Source organism: Geospiza fortis, unplaced genomic scaffold (genome assembly GCF_000277835.1).
Source record: "Geospiza fortis unplaced genomic scaffold, GeoFor_1.0 scaffold161, whole genome shotgun sequence".
In the NCBI taxonomy this organism is placed as follows: Eukaryota; Metazoa; Chordata; class Aves; order Passeriformes; family Thraupidae; genus Geospiza; species Geospiza fortis.
Window position 1 is genome coordinate 621619 of NW_005054375.1, and position 13345 is coordinate 634963.

The 13345-nt window shown below is 41.4% G+C and overlaps 1 protein-coding gene across 3 annotated transcripts in view; it reads right to left on the minus strand.

Moving 5' to 3' along the window:
* Positions 1-13345, minus strand: part of SMPX (small muscle protein X-linked) — a 42407-nt gene that overhangs the window by 14997 nt on the left and 14065 nt on the right. The window contains exon 5 of one of the 3 annotated variants that reach the window (XM_031060209.1): positions 5660-5700. The exons of the other annotated variants lie outside the window; for them this stretch is intronic. The gene's annotated coding sequence lies outside the window, so the exon portion shown is untranslated. Of the gene's footprint in view, positions 1-5659; positions 5701-13345 lie in introns of those variants that run through there. 3 annotated transcript variants of the gene reach the window in all.

The window sequence follows — 13345 nt, forward strand, 5'->3', positions numbered from 1 at the left end:
GAGCTGCCAAACCTGAAGCAATCCCTATCCCTAAGCTCTCTCAGTCTGATTTCTTTGCTCTCAGTGCATTAGCAGCAAGCTCTGTAATCTTGAAGATGCTGAGAAGAGGCTCCTCTCCAAGAAAGACAAAAGAAATCTCAGGTACCTCTATTTGAGTAGCAATACCCAATTTATTCATCATGAATTCTGCCTCTTCTGCCACCTTACCCAGTCTGTACTGCAAATAACACACATTTGGCTCTCTGTGCTAGTTACAGTTTCTAAAAATGCTGCTTTCTCCTGGTCATATGGCTTCTTCTCACAGAATTCATAATGTGTGAGTGAGTGTTGTTCCCAATAAATATAGTGTGTGTCTGATATGCCCACAGATAATATCACAGCACGACTGAGCTATGATTAATTGTGGTACTAATCACCCACCTGTTTTCTTTCAACATAACTTTGGCACGTGCAATAAAAAGAGTGGGCCTGAGGCAATGGTCACATCCCTGCAAATACACTCACAGATGAGATAGAAGCTGGCTCTGGTTTTATTTTCAATACATTTAAATCAAGACTTATGGTCTCTGGGCACTTTGCGAGAGAAGTGCACTTTGCACTTTTCCTGAAATTCTTAGCACTTTGTATGAAGCAAAATATATTGAAAAACACAGCAAATGAGAGGAAAAGGAAAGGGTGATAAGAAAATGATTGCCAACTCAAAACCCAACATAGTTTTTACATAACCCACATTCTCTGCAGCCTCTTCTGCATATCTAAGTCTCATTCTAGGTTTTATGGCTCCTTTGCCATGGAAAAGTGAGAGTTCTTAATCAGCTTGGGAGATTTGACAGCCGTCTTGCACCTAACCTGGAGGATCACCTCAGAGATGGAAAAGCATGAAGCCAAGACATCACATACAGGCTGTTAATTTAACTTGACATCTTACTGACTGCATCAGAAAACTGTGCATTCTGACATCTGGTCTGTACAGGCTATGCTCAATTCTTCACATTATCTCGCTTCTTCAAAGCTGCTGCAGGTAGTGGGGCAGTTTGTCTATGGACAAGTAGCTTAATATTTGATATTAAATCCACAGTACATGTGGTGTGTTTTCACATCAGTAAGGAGTGTGTGTGTGTGTATATATGTATGTATGTTGTGTTTATAGAATTTTGTAATTTTTTAGGGTTTCAAAGGTAAGCCCATCTTTTTCCAAGGAATAGACAGGTTTCTTCAAAACATAAATGAAAATGTTACAACATGTTGCCTGTCGTGTTAATACTTGATTTGCAATCTGTGACAAGTGAGCATTTAGAAATGAGTTATTAGGATTGACTGGAAGACATATGGGAGAACTAACCTTTCTCATGGCACTGTGTTTCAAAATAGAAAATTGTTTTTTGACTAAACAAATTGAAAAGGAAAAGAATATGTTTCCACAGAGAAATAGAAGGAAAAGCTGAGAGGAATCACTGCTGTTAAAACACAGGCACCAGAGACCCGTTATATTTTGGTTTTGAATTTGCATGGCCATGATCTACAGTTTCTGTCTAAAATATTTCTTTTGCTCAGCTTGGCAGAAAGGCTCCTCAGAAGGTGAGCAGCAGCTCCTGCTGGAGCACTCACACAGCTGTACCAGCACAGCTGCTGGGTCTGACTGCAGAGACACAGAGCCCCATTCACTCTCAGCAGTGAGCAATATGCAGTTTGAAGATTCAGATTTGGAGTGTGATTTTGACATGCACTTAAGTGATTTATGAGCACAGTTCACACTGAATGACCTTGGGGTTGAGCTCCTTACCGCTGGAGGACAGTCCCAGCAATCTGGAGGCCTCGGGTGCAAATGGGATGCAGGTACTTAAATCCAAAATTGTGGTCCTCAAAACCATGAACCAGCTACACCATAACCTCAAACTGTGCTCATGCCCATCTAAAATGACCTGAGTTTAAATAACCCTGCTCATCTGAGTGCCAGGGAGACATGTAAACCTGAGCAGCACCCAGAAGCTTGGTGGCTTTCCAGAGAGACTGTCCTCCTCAGCACCTGCATGATTGCATCAGACTGCACAAAAACACAGCAGCAGCCACCCTGGTTTCTTTCAAATCATAGCTTGAGGAGACTGTTGCTACACAAATTACCCTTTAGACATGGTACACAGCAATCCACAGGCTAAGGCACATGGAGGCAAGTTTCCTCAGTGCCAGTTGAGCTCCACATTGCTCAGCTGCCATCAGGCTGACTTATCTACAGATTAATTCATTTCTGCACAGAAGGCGAGCTTTAGCTTGAAGTCTAGAAGGGGCCCCCCTGCCAAGCTACCCTGCAGTCTCCAGGGAAGGAAGAACTGTGGGTTTTAATCCTTTTGAGGCAAAGAAAGACCTGACCTGGTTTATTCATGCTTCCTGGCTGTGTATGTGTGATAACCACTGAGCCAAGGCAGAAGGGAGGGGCCATCAGCACATCCCTTCTCTTGCATGTTTGAAAATTTTTCTACTTGCTTTTTTAAAAATTTGGAGCATATCTGGAGGAGACAGTTCACACTTTATTCAGGGTGACGGGAAATGTCTCCTGGCTTTACTGAGAACATTGCTGAAGCTCCAGGGGAAAAAATCTGATTGTTTTCCATTTTTTTCTGTTAGCTATGTCTAAACAGCTTTCCACACAAGCTTCACCATGCTGCTTGCAGAAGTGTCTCAAGGGCTCATGACAGCACATGCAAAACCATCTTCTCAAGATGGCAGAAGTGTGAGTTTCTGCAGGGCAGAACGTTTCGGAAGGGACCTGTGTGATCAGAGGCACTGAGGACTGTGGGTGAGACAGGACTCTCTGCCTCCATTTTCCTCTCTCTGTGAACTTGCACATCTCTTTACAGCCAGTTTCCTGTTGGGAGGAGCTGGGACTTATCCCTGAGCAATGCTAGAGCACCCTGCCAGGGGAAGACAATTCTGTCTTCATCCATCCCTTGGGATACAGCAGCTGAGGCAGAAGGCAGAGCCACAATGTGGGCCAGCTGCTCTCCACTCCTGCCCGCCGGCTTTCAGGGTCTGAGGCACTCAGCTCCTCTCTTTAGTGATGGATCCAGTGAGCCAGTGGGTGTTTACAGAAGCTGGAGCTCAGGCAGCTGCTCCCCTGGTAGATCCTGCAGAGGATCACCTCCCTGGCAAAGAGAGCACTGGGGGACACGGAGATGAAGGGTCTCCCTGAGGCAGGTCAGAACACAGCAGTGCAAGGTGCTCTCTGCCATCCTGGGTGGCCATCTGGAGCTGCCTGCATCATTCTGTCCAACATGGATCTGGTCCCTGTGCTGCTTATAAAATTCCAGACACTGCTGAGGGATATGAACAAATGCTCCATTTGCTGAAGGAATTCTTCTCCCATTGCACATGATTTTCATACCATGGGCTTGTCTTGATGAAAATGCTTAAGATGCCAAAAATCTCACTGGAGATGGAGCCTCAAGGACATGAGTTTGCTGAAGGATGGTCAATCTTTAGCTCAAAATGAGGCTTTTAGCTGCAGGTCAGCACAAGGTTCTCTGAGAGCCAGCCTCCACTCACCTCTATGGTGTCTATTAAAGCAAGGCATTGAAGCTGATCACCCTATTTGTCATCCTGCCTTAGGTGTTCTTAATTTCAACCCAACTTTAGATAACTTCACACCTGGACATGGCCCATGACTGCTTGTCAAGTGAGTTGTGGTGTTCTGTGGCCAGGATTAACACAGGTTTGGCCAGGTTCTTGTTCTCTACACATGTAAGGCAGAACACAAACATGGTTTGTGACAGACTTTGAAGCATTCACGAGCTCAGCAGTGGCTCAGGTGTTGTCTGCCAATGTGTTAAACTGTAGTAACTGGAGACAGGCAACACTTAGCTGCAGAATTAATTTGCCCTAGAGTAATTATTCACATATATGATAGCACATAGATTCTGTTCCAGAATAAAAAATTTAGAAGCATATTAAAAGCACAAAGAGATGCACTACTACACTCTTCGTTGCTGTTTTAATGAAGGGCTTAAACTAAAAAAAGGGTACATGTGTGATATACCCATCTGCACTCACTTTACTTTCAGCAAAATGGACTGAAAAACTGAAAGTATGCCTCGTCTTCACAGAGAGAGCTCTTTTTTTCTTGAGAGCTAAAAGAGAGAAATATTACATATTTTTCAAAAATAAATGCTTCTATTCAAAGCCTGAAGAGACAGATCAATTCAAATGTTTTCAGACAAAACCACAAAACCAAGGAAATTGAGAAATTCAAAATTAAAAGGTTTGAGATCCTTCATTAAGTATTTAATGGAGGTCTGAGATCATTAATTTTAGCAGAGGACATACTGTATCCCATCTTTAACAATCTTTGGGAAGGATACTGCACTCAAGAGCAGTGTGATTTGCAAACATAGAAAAACTGAAGGTGTTCTTTTCCCTATTTTAGCTCAAATATTTGGTTTCAAGTCTTTGCATATGCATTTTCTTCCATTTCAGTACATACTTCATGTTGGTTTCATCTTCTGTACAAAGGCAGCACATTTCAAAGCTTTGAAACAGCAATATCCAGTTATTGTCATCATCCTCCCCTCAGAACAGGAGCAGTTTGGCTCTGGGGGAAGCCTTTTGTTCTTTGCTGTTTCCTCAGTAAAAGCCATTGCTGTCCCTTTGTCCCATCCCCGTTCTGTCCCTTTGTCCCAGCCCCGTTCCTGCATCGATGGCAGCGGGGCAATCCCGGCCAGCGCCTCCCTCCCGAGTGCATCCCTGGCCACTGCCACCACTGCTCCGAGATTGCTCTGCTGTGCCCTGAAAAGCTCTGCAAATTCTCGTAGGAGGAACAGCAATTTTAAGGCAAGGTGTGCTCCAAGGCAATAAATGAGAACAAAGACCCAGGAGAGCTAAAAGCTGAAGGACTTGATTTATTTCTTTTATCCATTGAATAGCTGAGTTATTAAATTAAAAGCAATGCTACATCAACTTTACCAAGGTGGGGGAGTGCGTTCTGAAGAGCAGGACTGAGGGCTTTATTCTGCTTTGATGGAACCCATATCTGTACACGAACCTCAGTCAATTGCAGTCAGAAGCAAATGCAGCCCTACTCTTATGACCAGTAAACGGCAAGACAGAAAACCAGGCATTATACTTGTTCCCAAGGTGAAGTAAAGGTTAGTTCAGCTGAGTCTCCCTTCAGCTAGCTACAGCCCATAGCAAATCAAATTTGAAAAATAAGTTATGACCAACAGTGAGAGTAAAACTAATACATATTTCTGCAGGGAAATGCTCATTTATGCTGTGTCATTTGTTCACATGGAAATACAGCGTATTTGAGACTCCTCTGGCAAATCAAAGGGAAATTAGGAGATTAAACCAGCAGCAGATAGGGTCAGCAAAACTAAACTACATTGGAAGCTTAGCATTTCCTCAGTCCTGTTGACAGTGGGGCAATGGATCTTGGGATCAGTGTCATGGTGAGCTCTACCTACATAGAATGTTCTACCTGCACAGTGAGCTCAAACTACAAAATATTATTCTCTGAATAAATTTGCAAACAAGTGTGAAACAGAGGTAGCCTTGGCACTAAAAGAGCTACATTTTTTAAAAGAAGGCACACCAGGAACAATATGGTGGCTGAAGCAGGCGTAGTCCTGAGTACAAATCAGGGCTTGGGACACTTGTAGATGGCCTGCTCCTGGACAGGGGTGACAAGGCTCATGCCACATGGAGCCAGTTCTGCAAGAGATGACAAAGTACAGTAATGCAGTAATTTATGTGGTTTTTAAGCACAAGGCTGTGAGAACATAATTAGGTAGTCTTCTATCAAATGAAATGAATAAAATCTATAAAACAAAATGATGAGGCACTAAATTTAGAAGAAAATTCGTTTGATTATCACATCAGAGCTGAGATATTTCAGATCATACTGTCAACTTAATTGGCTACAATTTATGTAGATTTGATAAAACTATCTGAGCTGTTACTAATGTGGGAAGTCACACTTCATGTATTCCAAAGCAGTTAGCCTTTTCACTCTAATGTAGCACTTGAAAACCTTGTGTTGAACACATTTTGAACTGTATAAGGTGGGAATGACTGGAATTGCTTATTATTTTGTGTTTCAGATGATTTCTGTCATTACAGTGTCTGATTGCTCCAGGCATACCTAACACTGGCAGGACAGTTCCCAGGAAGAGATAAACAGCATTGCTCTCATCTCACTGATACCTCTCTAGCAGTGATCAGTATGATCTTTTTCCTGCTCTCCAGTTTCTAATGTCCACAGTTCCCTGGTCACAACTAGTTCTGCATGGATTTATATGAATATGACTTGGGATAGGTGCCTTTCAACTCACAGGACCTTCATCTAAATACTTGGATGGGTTCACACAGCAAATAACTGAAGTTTTAGGGATCCCTGATATCCTGTTCTGAGATTTCCAAGAGGAGCACATTCCAGTAGTACCTGTTGTTAGATGCTGTAGTTCCTGGGCTAAGTCTTAAAACATCTAGCAGAGATAAGCAAAAAAAAAGACTATTGACTGTATTCCTTCTTCACATTTCACTGATCCCTTAACATCTAATAACTCATGAGACCTCCTGCCTTTCTGAGCTTCTTTTGAGGGATGTCAACCCAGAAATTGCATCTCACTCAGGGAACTGAGTGTAAAGTTTATTTTTATTAAAGTCTGTCATGAACAGCACCAATGGAAAGAGAGGGGTTATTTTATAAAAGAGTTCAGGACTAAGTAATCAACAGAATGACTACAGGGAAGCAGTTATTAAATAGCAGTGACCTATGAAAATTTTCAGCTTTCAAACAAAATTCTTGGGCCATTCTTCCAGAAATGGTTCTCACTTGAGAACAGAGCAGGGATTTGTGGGTCCACATTGCTAGCATTGGAAGTATTTTGTTACTTTAACTGCATTAATGTTTCAAAGGAGAGGCTCAATGAAGACATTTCTCCTGTCCCTGTGTAGAATCCTGTTCATCTCCACATGTCTGCAAACTCTCCTGTGTATGGTGTGGATAGAGCAGTAAATAACATGCTCATCTTCTAAAACTTAAGACAGACTTCTCCAAGTTCTTACTTTGTGCTTGTCTCTTCCAGTAATAATGATTAAAAAACTCTGCTTGAATATAGTTTAAAAATAAAAGACTTTATTTTTTTCATATTTTTTTGTTTTGAAAAAATACAAGCATCTATTCTTGTAGTTTACTTTGAAGCAAAATGTTTTCTGATTCTTCAGTGTTTGTTTTGAAGTTATTAGTCAGCTTCCAAAACCACAAAGCAGAATCTTTTCCTAACTAGTTTATGTAGAAGCATTTGTAGCTTATAAGAATATGCCCTGTTCTTTACTTGGCAAAATTAACCTCCTAACACATACCTCCAGGCTTTCTTAGGCCTCTAGAAAGCAGACTCTCTCCAGCCTGTTCTTCCCCTCCTCTTCCACAATTCAGCTAGTGAATGAGAAGGAAATCTCTCCTTCACTTGCAAAGGACTGATGTGTGCTGGGCTAGAGACTCAATCCAGGACAGACAGCTGCAAACCACATTGGAGGAAATTGGGCTGGTTTGGCCGGGGTGGAGGTAATTCCCTTCACAGTGGCTGCTATGGGGCTAAATCTTGATTTTATGCTGAACACAGGGCTGATAATATGGAGATGTTTTTGTTATTGCTGAGCAGAGCTTACACAGAGCCAGGGCCTTTTCTGCTTTTCCTACAGCCACGCTGGTGAGGGGCTGGGAGTGTGTGGGAAGAGACACAGCTGGGACAGGTAACCCCAGTTGTCCAAAGGGATATTCCAGATCATATAGCACCATGATCAGTATATAGTGGGGGAAAAAAGGAGGAAGAGGACATGTTTGGAGTGCTGGTGTTTATCTTTCCAAGTCACTGATATGTGCAATGGGGCTCTGCTCTCCAGGAGAAGGCCGAGTTCCTGCCTGCCCTTGGGAAGCTGTGAATTAATTCTTTGTTTTTTTGCTTTGCTTGCTTGCATGACTCTTGTTTTACCTGTTAATCTGTTGTTATCTCAACCCACAAGTTTTCTCACTTTTACCCTTCCAATTCTCTTCCCCCCAAAACTGGTGGAGGGGTGAGTGAGTTCCTGTGTGGTACCTGGTGGCTGGCTGGGGTTAAACCATGACAACTAAATTTTTTCTTCTAATCACAGAAATTCTGGGAAACAAAAACATGAATAATGTTTTAGGGTGGGTTTTTTTTTGCTTGAGGAGGTAACAGGATTACAAAGATTCCTCTGATACTAAATGATGTCCTGGACATTGCATTTTTCTCTTTGAAAAGAAATTTCTAGCTCTTCCATTTTAAAATCTGAAAGCACATCTTAAGTACACAAAAAACCTGGAAGGCAAACCAAAAGAACTTTAAATATGCTATTAAAAATCCTACAAGCCTTCAGCTACCTAGTTTCTTAGGACAATTTTACAAGAAGAAGAGACCTGACAAAATTGATGGCTGGCCCTGAAACCCTCGAGTGCTGCTGGTCTGGGAGTTCTGAATCAAAAACAGCAGGATCGTGGGAAACCATAGATAGGAGAAGACAAGAAGCACTTTGAAATTAACACAGGCCACACAGTGAGTGTGTTGGGGGATGCCCAGTCACTGGCCACTGAGACAGAGTGGAAATTTTCCAGAGTAGAAATTAATTTCAGATTTAGGTGAAATGTACCTCTTTGAATTAAGTCTGTAGCTTGCAAACATAGCTATTTGGTCTGCCTGTTCTAACAAAAAACCTATGCTCAAAGAAACTGCTTCAGCCGAAGCACGGAGATAATAGGGGGGCCCCTTGAACTCTTAAAACAGACAGAGAGACAGCAGGAGACAGGGCAGAGTGACCCAAGAGTTCTTCCTGTACTTTCTGATAAAAAACTAGCTGCAAGGGTAATGCAAAAATCAGTAAAATTAATATGTATGAATGTAGGGGAATAGAATGTAGGTAAATAAAGGTAGTATAGAAAGCAATCTTATCCCCTAAAGAGTCACAGCTGAGCCAATTACTAAAGATTAGGAGCAGGCCTGATGTTAAGAGGCCACACCTGTAGCCAATAAGAAGAGTGTTATAAAAGAGTGCATTGAGAGGAACTGGACTCAGTTGGCTACTGTGAGGACAAGGAGGAGTCAGTGCCTAGAGGAGCTGCCTGCAAGAAGCACCAAGGAGGTACAAAACTCTAGCAATATGGAACTCTTGCAATGTAATGACAACAAATCGTGACCCCGATGTGATTCAGGACTAAACTATATGACCCTGTGGACTTGGGATGACCCTGTGGATTCGGGACTAGACTATATGACCCCATGGATTCAGGGAAATAGGATTCGACTATATGACCCCGTGGATTTGGGGAAAAGGACTAAACTATTGGTAAAATATATCAATTGCAGCTATTAGTGTTTGTTAAATAGAAGTATAAAAGACTTTGAAAAGAAGTGCTTTGTAAACTGAGAAAAGCTGCAAAACTGAACCAACACTCAGGAATATATATATTCATACTGTAATATGTTGTCTGAACATCTGTATAGCTATTGGTTCTGAATGAACTATATGAATATGTCATAATGTTAATTTATTTGAATATGTACTTCTAGAAATGCTGCAACTCTGTAATTAAAAAAAAAGGGGGAATTGTAGGGGAGTAGAATATACGTAAATAAAGGTAGTATAGAAAGTAATCTTATCCCCTAAAGAGTTGCAGCTGAGCCAATTACTACAGATGAGGAGCCGGCCTGATGTTAACAGGCCACACCTGTAGCCAATAAGAAGAGTGTTATAAAAGAGTGGATTGAGAGGAACTGGAGTCAGTTGGCTATTACGAGGACAAGGAAGAGTCAGTGCCTAGAGGAGATGCCTGCAAGAAGCATCAAGGAGGTATGAAACTCTGGTAATATGGAACCTTCGCAATGTAATGACAATAGAACTCTTACAATATAATCACAGCATATGAACCTATTGTGAAATTCCGTGCATATGGATTAGTAAGGGAGGATCAGGAGTTCTAGGGTTACCCATGTGTTTTAAGGGGAGCGATCCCCACATGCGTCCCGTGCTGTATTAAACATACCGGCTTTACGGCTTTCGCCAAGTTGTGGAGTGTTTTTCTTTCCACAATTCAGCACCACCAAGAGCCTGGCTCTGTCCTCTTTGCACCCTGCCTTTAGGTACTTGCGCACACCAAGGAGATCTCCCCATGACCCCTCTCACTTTGGCAGGAGGGTCCTGCAGAAATTGATGTACACCCTCCTTCTTCACTCCCTAGTTCCCACTCCAGGAGATCTTATCTCCTGATCTACCTTGGCATCCTCTGGATGCAGGATTCCCTTCTCTCACAGAAGCTTTGGCTGCTGGGACTCAATTAAATGAACACATATTCCTAAAACTGCAGTGCTCTTTCAAGAGCTCACAGCAGGTCAGAGTTCCTCTACTAGCAAAGCACTGCTGTGTTTCTGGAGAAAAAAGCAATAACCTTGCTTGTAACTGTCCTGCAGTTTAAGTGTACCCCTCTGATCCACGTGAGTACAGGGATAAGATGCAAACGCTAAATTGTGTGTAAGAGCAGGCACACCAGGAGAGGTAAATCGCTGGGGCTAACTTGAAGGGCAGCTTTAGAGCAATATATAGCAGGAAACTGTAATTAAATCTTTAGTGGGCAAAGTTATAATGTGTATTTTTTGCCTGGGGTGATCGACAAATTTTTTTCATGTAAATAATTAATAGCAACACCAAGGAACATCTTGTGTGTATGGATATAAGACTTTTTTTCTCTGAGGGACTTCTGTTAGGGTTTTTCTCCCTTTCTTTTCTCCCCAAGTGATGCCAATCTCAGAGGCTGCTCTGCTGACAAGATTTCTCATTTTATGTAGGGCAGAATTCTCTGCATAGTGCAAAGGCTAAGCTGCCCTAGGAAGCTTTTGCTAGCTCTTCAGACTTCACAATACAGTTCCCTTGCTTCTGTAACCTGACAACAGAACTACCTTCTGCAATCAAACCACCCTCCCCAGTTGAGCTCCAGGTAAAGACAACAATTTGTCTGCAAGTACTGCATCAAATGGTGAGAAACCATCTTATCAACAGTGTGATGGGGATCCTGACAATCCCTTTCTCCAAACACGATCAGAATACAGTGCTGGGAGTGCTGCCCCTATGTCCATGACAGACTGTTTTGTAACTTAAAGATAGTAAATTTCCCTTTTTGCCTTTTGAGAAGTTCTGCTAAGAACACTTTCTTCAAGAGGAAAGGACTAGACCACTTTAGCTGAAGGTTTAGGTCCTCTGAAACCAAAGTCCAGCATTTAGACTCCATGGCCCTTCACCACAAAAAGACTTGTCACACAGCCCTCCACACTTCAGGACACAAAAGGTGAAGGGGTATAGAATGAAGAATGAACATGAGCTGCCGAAGTAACTGGCTGCCATTATCTATATTCTCAGGGGAAATGCCAGTTTGTGCTCAGGCCCATTTTCAAGTACAAGCACCGTACTAGTTATCACATGAGATATCACAACAATTGGCAATAAATCTCAGCCACAGCAGGCTCCATTTGTCACAAACTAAATGCTTCCTACCATTACTTATTCAATAGGGCATATATTTTTAGTGTATGATATTTTGCTACTATTTTGTTTTGCATATGTATGTGCATGTAGAAATGTCCAGATGTGAAGAGAGCAGAAAAAAAATGGTCAATGGAGAAAAGGGAAATTAATCATAATTCATATTGTATATTAAAACTAGCTGCAAGTAACACATCATCCACAGGTATGGAAGAAAAAAATCTTTATGACAGATTATGCTAATTAGCTAATTATAGATGATAGACCAGATCCCCATAAGGGATGACTACAGTAATGTCTTAACTGAGGAGCACTTGATGACCTTCAGTGGATCCAGCTTCATGACATCTCCCTAATTACATTCCTCCCACAAACTGTTGTAGTCACCACTATGATCTTAGCAAGTCTGTTCATGTTTCCTAATTTGGAGAAGAGCAAGACCAAAGACATTTAACAGAAGTTACTCTAAAGTGAAAATTATGTAGGAATGGGTTTGCAAATAATGAACCAACCTAATGCTTTATTGGTTTCTTATTTTTGCTGCTTGGTTTGCATGCTAAACTGAGCAAGAAAATATGGAGCAAAATTAATCATGTTGGCTTACAATTTATTGAAACTAACCATGAAATATGACAATACAGGAGGTAAAGTTGGAAATACTGCTGTGGTTCTAAAATCTTTGATATCTGTGGCATGTTAAAAGTGTACTTATGATTGTTTTTATTATATCATATAGGATCACAGAATAATGGAAATTATCCAGAGTATTTGGAGTTATTCTAACTGTTTCAAGTAGAAACAGAGTTTCCGACAGAGTACCACAAGAAAGAAAAAAATAATATCAAAGGGAAATCCCTCAATAGTGAATATCTGAGAATATTATAGTACTGATATAAGAGAGAATTAATTTCCAAACTGTGAAAACTAAAGAACACCCTCATCTATCTGTACACACTCTGCACAGGCATATTCTATTGACCAGTCAGCTCACCATTCTTTTGAGATCATCACATCCAAAGGATGATCTCTAACCCTTTCTTGTAGATGGAGCAAAGTATCAGGTATATGTGATTGTGAATTTCTTGCAGACTGATATAATCTTCTCTAGATTTGCACAATCAATCATAAACCAGCTCTCTGACAATATCACATTTTATACAAGGCTGCAGGCCACAACTTAAGCACCGGATCTGATGAATTTCCTCTTACAGGGGACAGTCCTTACATTTAGTATCACTCAAGGCTGCTGGATGTGGCACCTGATTAATTTACATCTCAATTTTATGTGGAATTCAGGCACATGCTTAGTTCTGCACAACATCCAAACCCACAGGCTCCAGTGAGTCCTGTGCCTGCAACTCCTGTGAACACTGAGTTTTCAGATCTGATCTGTGACTGCACTACCCTAAATCTAGAAATCTGTATCCCTGTCAGAACCTGATAACCAATACATCAAAAGAAGGGCAGAGACAGAAATTGCTTCTTAATAACCTCACTGCTTTCAAGATGCCCTTTACTTTGCTCATGTTTCTGTAGAAAACTATAGACTGAACATCTGAGCATGCCCGAAATGTTTCTGTCAGATTCTCAGTAAGGTAATTACTAAAAAACTTTTAAATGTTAAAAATAGCAATCATCTGAGAATAAATATGGGGCTAAATTTGTGTTGGAATATCTCTTATAGGAAAAAACCTCTTTAAAGCCTCACATTAAAAATTCATATTTCTCAGGGCAGTGCTGAAGTGAAATGACTAAAATTTAACATTTTACAAAATGTCCCCCCCCCCCCCCCCCCCCTTCCTCCACC